This window comes from Protopterus annectens, chromosome 4.part1 (genome assembly GCF_019279795.1).
Source record: "Protopterus annectens isolate FY-2018-M chromosome 4.part1, PAN1.0, whole genome shotgun sequence".
Lineage (NCBI taxonomy): Eukaryota > Metazoa > Chordata > Ceratodontiformes > Protopteridae > Protopterus > Protopterus annectens.
Genome location: NC_056734.1, coordinates 22305775 through 22325902, shown reverse-complemented (window position 1 = coordinate 22325902; position 20128 = coordinate 22305775).

Sequence of the window (20128 nt, the reverse complement as noted above, 5' to 3'; positions counted from 1 at the left end):
TCACTCAGACCAAAAATGCTAGGGGCTGCCATAGCTGTTATAAGGAGACATATGCAACTTGCTGAGGGTGGTGACTATGCAAATGCTGCCAGACAACCCACAGTGAGGAGACGGAGAAGAGTGTACAGGCCCAGGGTCACCTACCAGGGGTTACATGAGCTGGAGATAGTGGAGCGCTATAGAGTGGACAAAGACCTCCTGAAGCAAATTGTTGAGCTGTGCAGGCCACGCCTCACACACAGAACCAACAGAGGGGAACCCATCCCAGTGGAAACCAAGGTATGTGTTGGCCTAAGAATACTAGCAACAGGTACCTTCCAGAGACCAACTGGTGATATGATGGGGATATCACAGGCATCAGCATCCGGGGTACTGCACCAGTTCCTCGATGCCATGTCAGCACATGTCGGTGAGTATGTATATTTCCCCAATTCCCGTGAGGAATTGGCCAGCAATATGCGTCTCTTCCAGCAAATAGCAGAATACCCTGAGGTACTGGGTGCAATAGACTGCACTCATATATGCATCAAAGCACCAGCCGGTGAGCGGGGTAGGGCCTAAATTAACCACAAGGGCTTCCCCTCCATCAACTGCCAGGTCGTGTGTGATGCCCAGGGCATAATAATGAATGTGTGTGCTCGCTGCCCTGGAAGCTACCATGATTCCCATATCTGGCATTTGACGCAGCTGTACCAGACATTTGCCAATGGGGATATCCCACATGGTCACTTAGTGAGGGATGCTGGCTATGCACTGGAGCCGTGGCTGATGACACCCATCAGAAACGCACACACACCTGAACAAAAACGCCATAATGAGGCACACGCACAAACACGAAATGTAATCAAGCGTGTGTTTGGGCTGCTCAAGTCACGGTTCCAGGGGCCTGGACACATCTGGTGGAGCCTTGCAGTACTCACCAACTACATGTACCCTAATCGTCATGGTATGTGCTATGCTACATAATATGATTCTGCGAAAACAGCTGCAGCAGGACCAGCATAGGGCTGGGCCAAACAGCCCCCCACCATTGCCAAGCCAATCACAGGCAGAGCGTGACTCGGTGGAGGAACAACTTGAGCCTGCCCCAGTAGGCAGAAGGAGGCATGCCCAGTATGCCTTGGCCTTGAAAAAATGGCAGCGCATAGCACATACACTGGCTCAGTAGGAACCCAGGAAATGATACCTCTCTCTGACTCACACATATAGTAAAAAGGATGCCTAAGTTGACACAACCTGCTATCAAACATGTACAGGGAGTGTAGTATGTGCATCCAACATAGACAGCCCTGCAGCACCACCTGAGGCATGATTGTCATGTGTTAAGCAATGTAACACCATGTAGTATATGCAAACATGATGACCCTGCCTAACATCCTACCCTCACCAAGCATGACGCCACAATATGAAAACGAGATGATCAATTACAATAATTGGCTTAAGTATTGCCATTAGTCAAAGGGGATCCGATGCGTGCCAGCCTGGGATGACATGCTGAGCGAGACATGATGCTCCACCTGCTAGGGATGGCGTGCACCTATCAGTCCTGGCCTGTAGGATACTGACAAAGGCTGTTGTCACCCCCACTGTGCCTTGAATAGGTAAGGCTCAAAACACAAACCCACCTCCATAGGTATCACAAGGGATAAGAACCTAGATGTAATGCTACCCAATGCCAGATGTCCAAACTGCAAGATGCATGCAGTCTAAACTCCCCTCAGCATGGAGAATGTTGATATCTGTCCTGTAACAGAAAACTGGGTTAAGGCTCACAAGAGCACCCTAACACTACCAAGTTACACCTCATACCGTGCTTTACAGCCCCAAAACATGGAACAAACTAAAAAAGAAGGGTGAGTAGCAATAATTGTCAAGGATAACCACACCCCCATGTTGGTACCACAACAAGAAGCAGCATGGATTATCCATGCTCAAGTAAAAGTGGCTAAGACTGCCTGCCAGTTTGTAGCCTGCTACAGACTACCCTCCTAATGCCAGGAACTGCACTTGGCCTACGTTGGAACACATGGAAATATATAGCTCTCCAAATAACATTATATTGGGTGACTGAAAATACTCAAACTTAGACTGGGAGCATTATCCCAGCTCCAACACCCTAGGCCAAAGGTTCCTAGAATCCATAAAACAAGATGCTCAGGAACAACGTACCACTCCCACAAGAGGGGTAAGCATACTGGATGTGATAATCAGCAACATGGGTACTCTATGGCCAGATGAGAAGTGCATCCCTCACTGGTAAGATCAGACCATAGAGTAATCACACTGGATATTCACATCCTGACCACAGTCCCTGGCCAGAAAACCACAGTGAAAAACATGTGTAAAGGAAATGTTGCACTCCTCCAAACTGATGTGGAATCCGTTAAAGGCCCTGTGCCTGTGGAAAATATGGGCCACACCTCAGAACCCTTTATAAATGCATTCTATGAACACAGTCAGGAATGCATGGATTATGCAATCCCAAATAAAACCAAGGCCCAATACCATACACACAGGCATCTGGCATGGTGGACCACAGCCATTACTAAACCATGCAAGAGAATGAGGAAGTCACCACATGATAGAGCAAACCCAAAAAGGGAAGTAATCTCTGATCAGTATTATGGCAATAAAATATGGCCAGTCATAAAATCCACTAAGGCCAGCTACAACAAGTTGAATCTCTGAATCTTGGGCAATGTTACACCTGCCCCATGTACACAGACAACCCCCTCCACCCCCCAAGAAATACAAATATATGTGAGAGATGCAAGCACATCTCCAAACTGGAGGCTGAGCTCTCTCAACTCAGTACTGTCTAAAGTAGTCAGGAGGAGAAGGTAACCACACACACCACAAACCCACTCACATAGACCTATCACAACTGCAAACCAAAGACATAAACACATAAAAACATTCCTGGAGGCTCTAATTAAAAAACACCAAATCAACAGAGGCCTCCAAAGCAGACACCCAAGCAACCACTACCCCCAAACATACCACATGCAACACATAGTACACAAAGTCGGTGTGCCAAACAGTCACAGCCCGTAAGGATAAACAACATGCCTGATACACTTGTAATAGGTGACTCCATAGTCAGACACACTGATGTCCTGCTCACGTGACTGAACAAGGGAAAGGGTACAGTAAGCTGCCTGTAGGCTGCTACAATCCGCCACATAACACAATCATGCAGGTCACTCCAAAGCAAATACAAATATGACTCAGTCATTGTCCATGCTGGTGTGAATGACCTGTGACGTACCTCCCTGGACTACATTTAAAGAGACATAGAGGAGCTCTCCGATTATGTAGGCCAGGCCGGTATGACTCTGACCCTGAGCAGCATCCTAACCCCACCAAGAATGATGCCACAGTACAAACACAGAATAATCAGCTTTAACAATAGGCTCAATTACTGGTGTCATTCCAAGGGGATACAATGTGTGTCTGCTTGGGATGTAATGCTTGACAAGCCATGCTGCTTTGCCAGGGATGGCTTGCACCTGTCACTCTTGTGCATCTGGATATTGACAAAGGCTCTTGCCACCTCCATAGTGCCTTTTGTAGGCAAGGCTGAAAAGACAAACCCACCTCCCCAGAAAACATAAGTGGAAAAAACATAAAGGTAATGCTGCTCCAATGCCAGAAGTCTAAACCACAAGATGCATGCTCTCGAGGCCCTCCCCAGTATGGAGAACATCGATGTCTGTGCAGTGATGGAAACCTGCATCAAGGCTCTTGAGAGGAGCCCAGCACTACCAGGTTATACCTCATATCATGGTTTTCGGCCCCAAAACCTGGACCAAACCACAAAAGGAGGGGGAGTATCCATATTCAGCAAAGATACCCACACGTCCAGGTTACTGACAATGCATGAAGCATCAGAGACCATCCATGTGCAAATAACTGTAGGCAAAACCGCTGTACAGTTTGTAGCATGCTACAGACCACCCTCTCAGACCCAGGAACACCACTCAGCCTTCCTGAAGACACTGGAGAGTATGAATGTCTCCCAAATACCAAACAAGGTACTCACAAATCACCACATAGGTGGTAATCCATTACGTATGGAAGAAGTAATCAGGGACCTAGGGACACAAGTGGACAGTAACCCCACATGCGACACTCACATTGCCAACGTGGCGAGGAAGACCACCTATATTGGCCACCTTATCATGAAAGGATTCACATCTACATCAAGAGAGGTCATTGTGCCCCTATACTCTTCTCTTATCAGGCCCATAATTGAGTACAATGCCCCATTTGGGATGTACCGTACCTGAAAACCTGCAGCAGTTAGAAAGACCTCAAAAGTACCTCACCAAGAGGATAAAGGATGTCAAACATTTGTCATATGCTGCCTGGCTGACAACACTCCAGCTGTATGCAGTCACATACTGCATACTCAGAGGTGATGTATGCCCGATGTACAAGGTCATGTCCAATACAGAATTGATGGACATGCTCCACCTCAGAAAATCCAAATCCATCAGAGCCGCGAGAGCGACAGATGTCAACCTCAACACATAAATAAATAGGATGTGCTGGAGGGACAGATTCATAACCCAGAGGCTCCCTACACTCTGGAACAGAATCCCACTCCATGTTAGGCAGAGCCCCTCACTGACTCTCTTCAACAGGAATCTTGCTAAGTGGATGGGAGATCGTAGATTTACACTGGGGGTCTTCAGTGTGTCATATCTAGACAGAGGCACAGTAAAGTAAACCCTAAATGGGCATACTATTCACACAGCAAGGGGTGGCGAAAGCCACACACACTCTGGCTAGGCTGATAAATGCCCTAGGGCAGATAGCCTAGTATGAACCTATGAACCTATGGAGATACAAATTGTACAGGACACTAAGGATAATCACAAGGCTGTCTTAACTGATGGTAGGAACCTTGTTGGGAATTCATAGATATGCTCTGAATTACCAAATATTACAAACAATACACCAAACCCACACACATTGCCAACATCCAACCTGACAGGTTCAGTGCAAAGCCCCCCCCCAAAAAATGACAAATATCTATCCCAGCAGAGTGCTGCCCCCCTGACATTGCAAATGCTGAGGTAACAGGCAGCATCTTCAAAGCAAAACACACAGCATCAATGGTACGAGATGGTGTCCTGGGCTGTGTCCAACATGAACTCCAAGAAGAATGGAACGCCAAATAACACTACTGCTGAATTTCAGCCTTACCACAGGATATGTACCCAAAGAGCAGTATACAGCAACAGTGGTCCCTCTCCACAAAGGTGCTGCCTCAATGGATACTGCAAACTATCACCTCAGAATCCTGACAAGCTTGGTCTGCAAAGCTATGGAAAGGATCATCATGGACCTCAGAAATAAAGATATTGGGGACCTACAGACACTGGACCCTACCCAGCGTGGCTTTCTTAAGGGCAGATCCTGCCCCTTAAACATGTTTGACTCATTTGAAACAGTCATCAAGGCCATTGATGAGGGGAATGTGGTCCACACAGCCTATCTGGACCTTGCAAAAGCCTTCCATACAATACCCCACGTGTTCATTATAGATAAGCTCACCAGCTTAAATATAAACCCCTATGTCAGTAGATGGGTTGCAAACCAGCCCAAGGACAGAACTGACATGGTCAGACATGCTGCAGCCATGTCAGACTACAAACCAGCTACAACTGGCATCCCAGAAGGCTCAGTCCTTGGACCTCCCTTGTATGGTATATATTTCCCATAGGTACAGGCCAACATGGAAGGACTGTGTCTGAACAAGTTTGCAGAGGACTACAAACTGGGCACCTTATCTGACCCTCCAGCTGACACAAGCATCCTACAAAAGGGCCACATAGAAACAGACAACTGGTGCCAGAGCCATGTCATCAAGCTAATTTCAGAAAAGTGTATAGTCATCCCCTGTGGATGAACAGTAAGTGCCCACCAATTACCACATAGGTGTTAACCCATTAAGTACTTTAGAAGTAATAAGAGACCTGGGGACACAATTTGATAGATATCTTGCATTTGACAACCATGTGGCTGTAGTGGTTACAGAAACATACCATAAACCCACCTAATCATGAAGGTAGTCAGATCTAGATCAGGGGAGGTCATCATGCCTCTTCAGTCATCCTTCATCAGCCTCACAATTCAGTACAATGGCCCCTGTGGGATGTACCTCAGCAGACACCTCCAGCAACTGGAAAGACCCCAAAAGTACCCCACCAGTAGGATCAAAGAGCTCAAACAGATGCCATGCGTTGCCTGATTAAACAAACTGCAGCTCCACACAGTGCCATACTGCCTGCCCAGAGGCAATCTGTGCCTGATGTATAAAGCCATGTCCAAGCTGGAATCAATGAACATGCTGCACCTTCAGTGAGCTATACACATGAGAGACCTGAACCCCAGCACTGACATACATAGGACATGCTGTAGTGATTGATCCATAATCCAGAAGCTCACTCCACTCTTGAGTAAACTCTCAGTACAGGTTAGCCAGATAGTCCCTCATTTACTCTCCTCAACAGGAATCATGATGAGTGGATGGGAGATGGTAGGTTTCCCTGGGTATCACTGTTATGTCATGGGTAGACAGAGGCATAGTATACTAACCTTGAAATATGTCATGTCAAAATCCAGTTACAATGTGTGTTGAAGGACAAACACACTCTCTGACTAGCAGTAGAAATGGCCTAGGGCACATCGCTAGTGTTTGTCAATGTCCACCCAAGTTGTGGAATACACTACCAATGTTGGACAAGCCTGGTTTAAGTAGTCCATATCCCAACAAAATGCAGCATGGTCATATGTGCACAACTGGCCCTTAACCAGTCTGGTGTGCTCACTATGAATATTTAAAGCAGTGATAGGACTGAAACCCAGGATACTGTCCACCATAGTGAAAGTACTGAACCAGTACACTATACAATATTACAGTGTATGGTCAGTATGAAAGGATGTTGACAACTGTATGCAAACTATCCCATGGAAACCCTGTAGGCACAGTATAATCCCTGTCGGGTTCAGACACAAAGCAGTCGGGCAGTATGTACACAACATGACTCCCAACACAGAACTATAAATGTGAAATATTGTTGAAGTTCACACACAACCACAAATGTGGTGGACTGCAGATCTCAACATATGGAAATCACACACTGGGCATGCTCGCACACTTTGATAAATGAGACATATGTCAGGCAACAAGCCATGGAATATGCCTGAACTGGGCATGCTCACACACTTAGGCCATGTCTCAGTTTAGCAGTTGGCCACACATATCTGGTATTTGTATGTGTTAAACCAGGAACCAACCACAATACAGCAATCTGCCCAGTGCACACAGTTAAATGACTACAGAGACATAAGTTAAATAGTGGATCCCACACATATTCAAACATCTTCCACAGATACACAAGTTGTACATAGAAACAGGGAAAGCTATGGCAATAAAGACCTGCAAACAGTTTATCAGCAACAAATATTGTGCATCTGAAAATTAAACATATGGGTGTAGAGGTCAATACTAGGCTGTTTGCCCTAGGGAATACAAGCTTAGCCAGAGTGTGCTTGGCATCTGCCTCCCCAGTACAGTAGGCTACTGTGCCTCTGTAAAGTAGGTCATAGAAGGCACCATTTCAGGCTAGCGTGCTGTGCCTCCATCAAGCAGGGACACAGTGGAGATCCCAGGGTTTGAATTTGAAATGTCACATCCATGTTTGAATCCTGCAAATGCTCAGTGTGTGTGTGTGTGTGTGTGTGTGTGTGTGTGTGTGTGTGTGTGTGTGTGTGTGTGTGTTTGGGTGAGGGGTGTTAGTGTGTGTGCAATTCTGTGTGAAAGAAATGTCCCTTTTGCTAACTAGAAGAACACACTGCATGATGCACATTCCTCTTTCTAAACACTGATGATGTCAGCACCCTATAAGTACAGCAGGAGAAGGGAAACCTCCCAGTAATTTGAATAGCGTGCTCCGCTAATGCATTTCTCACAAATGTCATAACATAAGTAGGTAGGGGTTTGACTCCTGCAAATGCTCAGTGTGTGTGTTTGGGTGAGAGGGGTTAGTGTGTGTGCAATTCTGTATGACAAAAATGTCCCTTTTGTCAACTAGAAGAACAAACTGCATGATGCACATTCCTCTTTCTAAACACTGATGATGTCAGCACCCTATAAGTACAGCAGGAGAAGAGAAACCTCTCACTAATTTGAATAGTGCGCTCTGCTAATGCGTCTCTCACAAATGTCATAACATACTTAGGTAGAGGTTTGAATCCTGCAAATGCTCAGTGTGTGTTTGGGTGAGGGGGGTTAGTGTGTGTGACAGAAATGTACCTTTTGCCAACTAGAAGAACAAACTGCATGATGCACATTCCTCTTTCTAAAACACTGATGATGTCAGCACTCTATAAATACAGCAGGAGAAGGAAAACCTCCCAGTAAGGCGAATAGCGTGCTCTGCTAATGCGTCTCTCTCAAGTGTCGTAACATAATTAGGTAGGGGTTTAAATCCTGCAAATGCTCAGTGTGTGTGTGTTTGGGTGAGGGGGGTTAGTCTGTGTGCAATTCTGTGTGACAGAAATGTACCTTTTGCCAACTAGAAGAACAAACTGCATGATGCACATTCCTCATTCTAAACACTGATGATGTCAGCACCCTATAAGTACAGCAGGAGAAGGGAAACCTCACAGTAATGCGAATAGCGCGCTCTGCTAATGCATCTCTCCCAAGTGTCATAACATAGTTAGGTAGGGAGTTGAATCCTGCAAATGATGTGTGTGTGTGTGTGTGTGTGTGTGTGTGTGTGTGTGTGTGTGTGTGTGTGTTTGGATGAGGAGGGTTAGTGTGTGTGCAATTCTGTGTGACAGAAATGTCCCTCTTGCCAACTAGAAGAACACACTGCATGATGCACATTCCTCTTTCTAAACACTGATGATGTCAGCACCCTATAAGTACAGCAGGAGAAGGGTAACCTCCCCGTAATGCGAATAGTGTGCTCTGCTAATGCGTCTCTCTCAAGTGTCATAACATAGTTAGGCAGGGGTTTCAATCTTACAAATACCATGTGTGTTTTTGTCACACAGTTTGTCCATGTGTGTGGGGTGTTGCTCTTAATATTGTATGACATAGATCATATCAGTAATGTCAATGCACACATGAGGTATGTGTGTGCCACATAGACATATGTACCTGTGACCTGAAATGGTTCCCATGTGTGAAGCCTGCCTCATGTGAATACATGTAATTTGCATTACACAACTTTATGACTGTGGTTTTCTGTGCAGGGGCTGCATTTGGTATGTGAATATACAGTGAGAGTAGTCTATGGTGTCATCTTACCAGCGAGGGATACACTTCTGGTCTGGAGCATATAGTCCACATGTTGGTGATGAACAGGTGCAGCATGTTTTCCCCTCTTGTGGGAGTGGTAACAAGTTGTTCCATAGCAATTGAGTGTATGGATTCTAGGAACTTTACACCTAGGGTGTTGGAGCTACAGTAATGCTCCCAGTCTATGTGTGGGTAAATGAAGCTGCACAATATATTGTTGCTTGGAGACACCTGCAGATATTCATGTATTCTTAAGTAGGCCAAGTGGGTTACCTGGGTTTGGGAGTGTCGTATGTGCCAGGCTATGAACTGGAAGGCAGTCTTACCCACTGTTAGTTGCACATGGATAGTCTCTGATGCTTTGTGCTGTGCCACCAACCTGGAGGTGTGTGTATCTTTGATGAATATTGATACTCCCCCTCCTGTTCTGTTTTGGTGCAAGTTATGTGGCCGACAAGCATGGTATGAGGTATAACCTGCCAGTGCTGGTGTGCTTTTGGGGGCCTTGAACCAGGATTCTGTTACTGCACAGATATTGATGTTCTCCATGCTAAGTACAGTTTCCAGTGCATGCATCTTGAGGTTTACACTGCTGGCGTTGAGTAGCATTACTATTAGTTTCCTATCCCTTGTGATACCTATGGAGGTGGTCTTGTCTGTTGAGCCTTGCCTAAAAAAGGCACTATGGGTGTATCAAGATCCTTTGCCAATAACTGAAAGCACATGGGTGACAGGTGCAAGCTGTCCCTAGCAAAGCAGTGTGGCTTGTTGAGCATGTCATCCCAGGCTGACAGGCATTGGATCCCCTTTGAATGACACTGAAACATAAGCCAATTGTCTGAATTGATCATCTTGTCTACATATTGTGGCATCATTCTTGGTGAGGGTAAGATGCTACTCAAGGTCAGGGTCATACCAGTCTGGGCCACATGCTCAGAGAGCTCCTCTATGTCTCTCAACATGTAGTCCAGGGTGGTACGTCTCAGGTCATTCACACTGGCATGGACACTGACTGAGTCATATTTGTACATGCCTTGGAGTGACCTGTGTGCTTCTGTTATGTGGCAGATCATAGCACCCAACAGGCATCTCACCATGACCTTCTCCTTGTTCAGCCTGGTGAGTGGGACATCAGTGTACCTGACGATAGAGGCACCTATCACAAGTGTAGCAGGTGTGTTGTTTAGCCTTACATGCTGTGACTGTTCAGCACACTGGCTTTGTGAGCTATGTGCTGCACGCGTTCTGTTCTGGGGTAGCGGTTGCTTGTGTGTCTGCTTTGGAGGTGTCTGCTGCATAGGCAGACCTTTATTTAGAGACTCCGAGTATGTTTGTGTGTGTTTATTTGTTTGGATTGCTGTCGTGGTAGGTCTATGTGAGACTTGAATTGTAGTGACTGTGGTTTCCTTCTCCTCCTGACAGGTTTTGCCAGTACTGAGTTGAGAGGGCTTAGCCTGCAGTTTGGATATATGGTTGCATCTCTCACATGTGGTGGAATTTGTTGGGAGGAGGAGAGGGTTGACTGTGTAAATGAGGCAGTTGTAACATTGCCTCTAGATTCCCAGATTCACCAGCTGGACCATGGAGGAGATTGACAACTGACCTTTGAACATGCTAGGATAGTATTGGGAATTCCTTTATAATTAACAACAAAAAGGGCAAATGGGGAACAAGGTACTCAAGGTGAGTTTGTGAGGGTGTAGTGCTTTTAATTTGTTAGTGCTGGCATATATAAATGCTTTAGTGAGCAAGTGCCAGATATCTCAAATGCAATGTGTTACAGGTAACTTAATTGCATAAATGACAAACACTAACTTTCTGTCATGTGAAACAAGGACATACATACAGTAAGCAATGCACATGTCACTAGGGATCCACAGAGGCGCTGTAAAGCTGCGTTTCAGGTGGAATTAGTGTTTCAGGGAAATAACAAGCAAACAAGCATACAAACAAAGCTACAATCAGCAGGCATGGATCTATTTTATGCTACAGCAAGCAAGGTGTACCAATTTCAGTAAGAAACAGTTCAAATATGCAGGCACTATAAGCCTTTAGCCAGAAATTCCCAGCTCAGACGGGCAGAGTCCAGCCTCTCCTCCCATAAGAGTGCAGACCATGAACCTTTGTAATGTCAAATAACTGGCCTGAAGCCCAAGTGCTTAAACCAGAACTAATACACACTTATAATGACAGACACTGAGCCCTCAATCAGCATTCCCCAACTTAGTAGGCTGTATGCCACCTGTCCTGCCACCACAGTTTCCCTGATATTTAATGAGACTCACCTCCTGTCATAGTTAGTTGTGTGTTTTGGGGCTGTCAAGCATGGTATGAGGTGTAACCTGGTAGTGCTAGGGTGCTCTTGGGAGTCTTGAACCTGTTGTCTATTACTGCACAGATATCAACATTCTCCATGCAGAGTAGAGGTTGTACAGCATGCATCTTGCGGTTTACATGTCCACCATTGAGTATCATAACTTCCATTTTCTTATCCCCTGTGCTACCTATGTAGGTGTCCTTCTGTTTACAGCCTTACCAGCAGAATGCAAAGATGTGCAGACATTACACTATGATAACTAATAGGGGTGTACCAAACAATACAATGACAATCATACTGTTAATGCATCAGGCATGCTGGGATATACTCACAATGATATCATTAAACTGTACAGTTGACAACATGATAATAGTACTACACATCTATGTAGTCACCCTGTGCATCAGCACCATGTTAACCGGTCATGCATCAATGTTACAGATTGCAGGAGGTGGCACAGTTTCATCATATGCACAGGGTGTGTACTTGGTATGCCTGAGTCTGCCACTGATACAACCAATCGACATGTATGTGTGTTAGTGAGGGACAACCGTAGAAGATGGGGCAATGTTGATGCAGTGTGTGCGTGTATGTGTTAGCCCTAGGTGGTAGCATTATGCATGTGTGTATGCATGCACACAGTTCCACCTTGTGGCCGGCATATACGGGTGTTTGGGGACAGCCACAGACTGTACCTGCCAGGTCGTACAGATCACTGTCTCTGGCCACGGACACGGTACCTGTGCCTGGCAGGGTGCTACGGACAGTATCAGGTAGTAAGCCAGACTGGGTACTATCATCAGAAGCAGGTGGTTGTTGACTGGAGACATGTCCCTGCTGGGACTGTCCAGAGCCACGTGCACGTGGTCTCCTAGGGCGGTCTGATGACAGCACAGACCCAGCATTGCTGGGGCTGGTACTGGCACTATGGGAGTGGCCGCAGGTTTGTTGTCGTCCACGACGACTGCCAGCTGCTGCTGTTGCTGGCATTCATCCATGTCGATGCCTCAACTGCCCTGCGTTGCCCTGGCTCATGGACATGTAGTTGTGGAACAGATCTAATGTGTCCCCCCAACGTCTGTCAATGACCTTGGTGAAATTACGGATGGCAGCCGCAACATCACGCATAGTGTCATTCATAGCAGTGTGATGTGCTCTCAGCTCCCTCAGACCCTGTCTGGTGTACCATTCCATACGTGACTGTGCCTGCATTACAGCCCGGAACATAGTGGAGGTTGAAAGACCTCTGTGGGCACGTCTGACAGGGGCAGTACGACCATGGATGCTCCCACGAGAACCCCTGGACATCTGCCTGTGTGGTACCATGTCAGGACTCTGGCCTTGGCTGCTGTGAGGGGATGCATGTGCCACTGATACCACATTACCCTGGTCAATGCCCACTGTATGCTGTCCATCACCTATGGATATTGGTGACAATGGATGTATTGGCAGGATGACTGTGCGCATTGATGGGGTTGACAGCTGTGTACTGTCGATTGGCTGACCAACAACGGACCCTGGCACACCTCCCTGTGCCATTACACAGGTATCATCATTATCACTATCCCCAGCAGCAGATTCAGGTTCCCTGCTGCACACCACCAGAGCAGCACCAAAACCTGTGAGAAGAAGACAGGAAACACAGTTTACAATGTGCACACAATGTTACCACACATGCACACATGCACACATGGGCACATGCACACATGCACACATGGGCACATGCACACATGCACACATGGGCACATGCACACATGCACACATGCACACTTCTCAGTACATGAGATACAAACACACAGACACAGACACACCTGCAATCACACACATAGCAATACCATTTTAGGGTATTATTACTATTACTATCATAAGTATTAAAGGAATGTTATTACACACTCACCAGCATGTATTGGCTGCCTTGCTGTTACACCAGAGGGACCTGCACAAATAAGACATTCATTGTCAGTGGGCACAACTGTGCCATTGATACTGTGAGTATGATACAGTTCAGTAGTACAACAGTTGGCTTTCACAGGTCTACTGCCAATATTGAGAATATCACTCTTGCACAATAATTACCAGGATAATAGCTACAAACACAGAACACACCTCACACATGCATAAACTACCAGTGTAGAGAACAGTCAACTATAGATATGGCATGTTACCTGCACGCTCCAAGTCCTCCTGCTGGGTGGCTCCAGCATCCATCATTACACATGTGTGCGGATGTTGTTGTTATTGGGCTGGAGCCACAATACTTAGGAGGAGCCCCTCGAGTCTGGCGAGGGGGGGGTGTATAGCCGTCCCACCACCTGTGGCAAGCTGTTGCCTGTGGATATCAGATGCACACTGATGGACATTTCTAATTAAATCACTGCAGTGATGGCGTACCTGCTCATATGTCCGGTTGTGCATGCCTATGTCATTTATCCGGCAGACAAGGTCTTGCCACAATGCAGCCTTCTCCTGCTGGTTCTGGCTGGTGCGGGAAAAGGGTGTGGCAAAATCCCGCACCAGGCTCTGGTGTATCTCCTCTTCCTCTGCAGCAGAGTACATGGGATTGTGCTGGTGCACCATTGCCCTGGAAGGAAAAGAAAAATATGTGAGCAAGTGATATGGCACACATAACACTCTACTGTAGTGATATCACTGAACTGCCATATATAGCATCTGTCTGTCTATTGGGGGGTACACATGTAAATAACCACATATTAGTGCTCAGTCGACAACTCTGTGACACTGCCTGGCACACTCCATACAACAAACAAGTATACTCCAGCAGTCGGCACACTGTTTGAGGTCCAATGCACAGCTTCACACTGGGGGTTTGTATCAAGGTAATGTATGGGGAACATTGTCAACCCATGCAATGCATGCAATGCACAGTACAAATATCACTGGTAATGCACCGTAGTCTTTGTTGCCATAACCATACCTACACCACAGTCACATACAGGGAACCACAGCACAACATATGGCAATGTAGTATGTTTGTATCCCAATATTTGACACATCTTTCTCTGGCCTCACACCAAGGACACACACTACCATGACAGACACAAAGTCATGCTGAGCAATCACACTATTACAGACCTTGCACGCAGTCAGTGGCACACTCATTCCACCTCACATAGTTGGTATTGCAATGAGTACATGTGTGTGTGCATTGTGTCATAGGCAGGTAGTATGCTATTGGGCCTGGGCCTACAGCAGCACACTGTTATGCTACCCAGCCCCTTGGGACACATTTAATGTGGTTGTACTTGCTCCTGTAAAACAGTTACACAGGGTGACTCATATGGCATACTACCTATCTGCATAACATTCAACAGGGGTATGTCTGACATCTACTAATGGGGAGCCTTGCTGCGTAATGCTGGGTGGTTTACTCCAGGGTATGGCCTACTTGTGGGTAGGAACCTGTACCTCCACCATGTGCTCTTTACTGCGGTGCCAAGGATGACAGACATAGGTCATTTAAGCTGGGGATATTGTGAGGTGTTACCATGGTTGTTGGGCAACTGTTATGGGTGTGACTTAACTATGTATATCCAGTAGTGGTAAGCTCTGTGTCGGTAGTTTGAGAGGCACTCCGTCTGTGGTTTTGTCAGTCACTCTGCATAGGTAATGTGTTTGAGGGCATTATCACTGTTTGTTAGGTATGACTGTATCCTTCTCCCTTTCTGTAGTTGTCATGGGAGGTACATACCATGTAGGACATTGTGAGGTGTAGAGGGGTACAGTGACCTACATTTCACTAGCTGACACACCATTTCTGCTGACATGTATCATGTATAGGTATTACAAGACTGGTGTGCCACTGTGAATATCAAAGGGGAGGTTATTGTACACTTGTTTCACATGTTCCCTCCTGACACATCCAGTAGTAGGCAGGCAACCACATATGTGGTGGTTAGTGGTGTAAGTGTTTTGGAATGGGGTATGGTACTCCTGTATCCGCACTGGTGTTCAGTACATGCCTTTGTCACTAGGCACCTGTTGCAATACATCTGCACACATGTGCCTCTCTCAATATATATATCTATATATCTATATATATATATAGAGAGAGAGAGAGAGAGGGAGAGAGAGAGAGAGAGTGATATTCATATACATACATATCTGTAGACATTCATATCTGTCTGTATATGTGTATGTATCTATATATATCAATATATGTATGTGTCTATTACATAATATGTGTATATACATATTCTATCCATCTATCTATATATGTTCATAGGTTCATAGGTAGGTACTAGGCTATTGGCCCTAGGGCCCATACAAGCCTAGCCAATAAATGTACCCTGGCTTTCGCCACCCAAGAAAGGTATTTTCCTATGCCCCTGTTGAGCAGAGCCACAGACGTGATCCCCAGGGTGAATTTCCCATTTTCCATCCAATCATCAAGATCTTTCTTGAAGAGTGCTAATGAGGAGCTCTGTTTGACATAGATAGGTAGTCTGTTCCAGAGTATTGGAAGTGTCTGGGACAGGACTTTATCCCTCCAGCATGTTCTGTTTATTGTGGTGACAAGGTTAAGGTCCCTAGAGCGTGTAGCTCAGAGGGATTTGGATTTCTTTAAGTGGAGCATGTCCAACAGCTTTAGGTTTGACATAGCTGTGTATGTTAGGCAGAGATCACCCCTGAGTAGGCGATATGCCATGGAGTCAAGCTGTAGTTTTTTGAGACGGTCTGCATAGGGCATCTGTTTGAGGCCAGTAATCCTCTTTGTGAGGTATTTCTGTGGTCTTTCCAGTTGTTGTAATTGTCTTGTGAGGTACATACCAAAAGGGGCGTTGTACTCCATAATAGGTTTAATAAGTGATGAGTTGAGGGGAACAATGACCTCTTTTTTCTGGATGGGAATCCTTTTGTGATGAGATGAGCCATGTACAAGGATTTCCTGACCACTGTGGCGATGTGATTATCAAAGGAGAGACTACTGTGCACCTGTGTCCCAAGGTCTATTATCACATTGTCGGCATTAAGTAGACTACCAGCTATGTGGTAGTTCATGGGTACAGAGATTTTACCACGGGGATGACAATACACATTTTGTCATTGAGCTTCAGGCCATGGCTTTGACACCAGTTATCTGTCTCAGTGAGTGCCTTTTGTAGTTTGCCCACATCGTTAGGAGTTGCGATTATGGCTCCTAGTTTGCAGTCATCTGCAAACGTTGTTAGCCAAAGACCTTCTGTGTTGACCTGCACTTCAGAGAAGTAGATACCAAACAGGAGAGGACCCAGGACTGAACCCTGTGGTACTCCACTTGTCACTGGTCTGATGTCGGATTTGGAATACGCTACTTTCACAGTGTGGGTTCTGTCAATGAGCCAGTTGGCAACCCATCTTATGACATAGGGATTTATACCTTGTTTAGTGTGCTTATCTATAATTTCAGAATGGGGGATGGTGTTGAAAGCCTTGGCGAGATCTACATAAGCTGTGTGAACCATTTTACCATCATCTATGGCTTTGGTGACTGCTTCAAAGAATTCAATCAAGTTTAGGAGACATGATCTGCCTTTTACAAATCCAAACTGAGTAGGGTCCAGAGTTTGGAGATTACCAATGTCTTTGTTTATGAGTTTCATGATGATACATTCCATGGCCTTGCAGACCAGGCTCGTCAGGCTAATGGGGCGGTAGTTACCATGGTCCATCGTGGCTCCCCCTTTGTGGAGTGGGATGTGTTGTGGTGCACCATTCAGTGGCTACAAAGCCTGAGGTGAGGCTATGATTGAACATGGTACTGCGGTAGGGTGCCAGTTCATTCAGTGGTTCATGTAGAACGCAGCCTGGGATATTGTCAAGTCCCATGGATGCTGTGTTCTTGGCTTTGGAGAGTGTGTATTTTACCTGTGCATTCGTGATTATAGGGACTTTGCATTCTTCCAGTATAGAGATGGGCCCTCTAGGGGGTGAGAGGGGGGTAAAGTTAGCACTGAACCTATCTGCCAGGATGTTGGCAATATCACTTGGTTCTGTATATTTAGTGCCATTATGCTGTAACTCAGAGCAGATCTAAGTGTTCCCATTTAGATTCTTGACATAGCTATAGAATGCTTTGTGGTTGTCTTTAGAGTCAGTGGCAATTTTGTTTTTCGTAACTAGCTTTGGGGGATTTTATGAGGGATCTCAGCTTCTTACTGAGGTTGACCAGGGAGTTCCTCCAGTCATGGGAATTTACTTATTTTTGCAACAGTTTCTTTCTTCTGTTGTAGAGTCTGTTTATGGCAGAGGACCACCAGACTGGCTTCCTTTGTCTGGGGGATAACATCTTGGTTCTATTAGGGATAGCATGATCCATGCACTCATATAAGTGCTTATATAGTGCATTTGTGTAGGATTCGGCAGTCATACCTCTATTGTCCGTCTGCATGGGTGTCATGCAGTTTGCCACTTCTGTCTTAAGAAGTGTGACGTTGGCTTTTGAGAAGTTTGTTACAATGGTGTCCCTAATTGGGGCTGGGGGTGGGATGTGGATGTCTAGGCTGATTATCTTGTGGTCAGATCTGACCAACGAGGAATTGACATCTGGTGAGGAACACCGGTTTCCCATGTTGGTGATGACCAAGTCTGGGATATTGCTGCCCCTGGTGGGGGTGTGAATCAGTTGATCCAAGGCATTGGTATTTATGAATTCTAGAAAACGTAGAGCAAAAGAGTTGGTACAGGAGTAGTTTTTCCAATTAATGGTGGGATAGGTGAAATCGGCCATTATTAGGGTGTTGGGTTGTACCCAATACTTTCCAGTGTATCATGAAATGAGGGGTGTGAATCCTGGGGCATGATGGGGGGTCTGTAGCAAGCTACGATTTGGATTGCGGTCTTGCCCAGTGTTAGCTGCACTTGGATACCTCAGCTGCATTATGCTGTGCAACTAGCCTGGAGGTGTGGATATCCTTAATGAACATGGACACGCCTCTGCCTTTAGTGCTTCATTCTGGGTTAGGTGGCCAAAAGGTGTGGTATGAATTGAATCCTAGTAATGCAGGGGTGTTCTCTGGAGCTTTGAACCAGGTCTCTGTCACTGCACAGATGTCATAGATGCCACCATTTACGGTGGTGAATTTGTCATTTGAACCTTGCCTGACAAAGGCACTATAGGGGTGACATGAGTCTTAGCCAGTATCCAGAATCCTGAGGGCGACAGGTGCAGGCCATCTCTGGCAAAGCATCATGGACTGTCGATCATGTCATCCCAGGCAAACAGATGCTGGATCCCCTTAGAATGACACCAGAAGCTTAGCCAATTGTTGAGGTCAATCATTTTGTCCTTGTACTGTGGTATCATTCTGGGTCTATCTATTTCTACATCCCTCTCTATCTGTGTATACATATATGCATATTATATATAGATACATATATAAATATGCATACATATAATATATATATATATATATATATATATATATATATATATATATATATATATATATATACCTTTTTATTTACACATATGAATACACACACTAACATACTGCTAAACATTCATTACTGTACAACCTACATTGTACGTTGCACTACAACCTACATTGATATGTGCACATAGCATCCTTCACATACATATGTATGTCCAGCCTTCACTAACAGTTGCAGTATGTCCCCTGCCCTATGCACATCTTCATATATATATATATATATATATATATATATATATATATATATATATATATATATATATATATATATATATACAGACTGCTAACACATATGGAGGGTTCACAGTATGTAGACTATTACATTATTAGTTTACATTACCTTTGTTGGACACTGCTATTTTTGATGGCTTGCTGCTGGTTAGCCTGCTGTTCTGTATTGTTTTATTTTTGGCTGTCTGTGTCTCTTATTCATTTTTTTTTGTGTTTAATGTTTTTTTTATTTATTTCTCTCTCTCTCTCTCTGTCTCTCCCTCCGGCTGTTGCAATGAATGTATTGCGTGTGTGGACTGGGAGTACAGGCTGCTTTTGTAGGTATATGCAGATGTGCATGTGATGGCCTCTGCACCAATTGTTAGCCAGCATTTGCTAATTGCATGCAGCCTGCTGTGTGGTAATTGCAGTTCTCACTATGATTTCAGGACAGTGCTATAAAATGTTAGGAGAGGTAGGCGTAGCCCTTTCAGATTTTCAAGGTGGGGACCATGCTGGTATGCTGTGGACACTGTTGTGTGAGCGTAAAGGTTGGTATGTCTCTCATATTTCAGGCTGTGTTGTAGGCACTGACATGCATGTTATACTGACACCTGACTATTACTTCCTCCAGTTTATTCTTCTCAGTGTGTATTTTAACTGACACCTAATAATACTAATACTGTTTAAATGGGAGTATGTGCTTTCCTGTGGGACTTGTGGAGTAACTGGTTTACAGCAGTGGCTCTTGCAATTTGTTGCTATGGCTTCACTATTTAGCCTTTACATTCACTCCTTGAAGGCCTGCTAGGTGTCTTTACTGGAATGTGTTGCTATGGCTTTCCTATT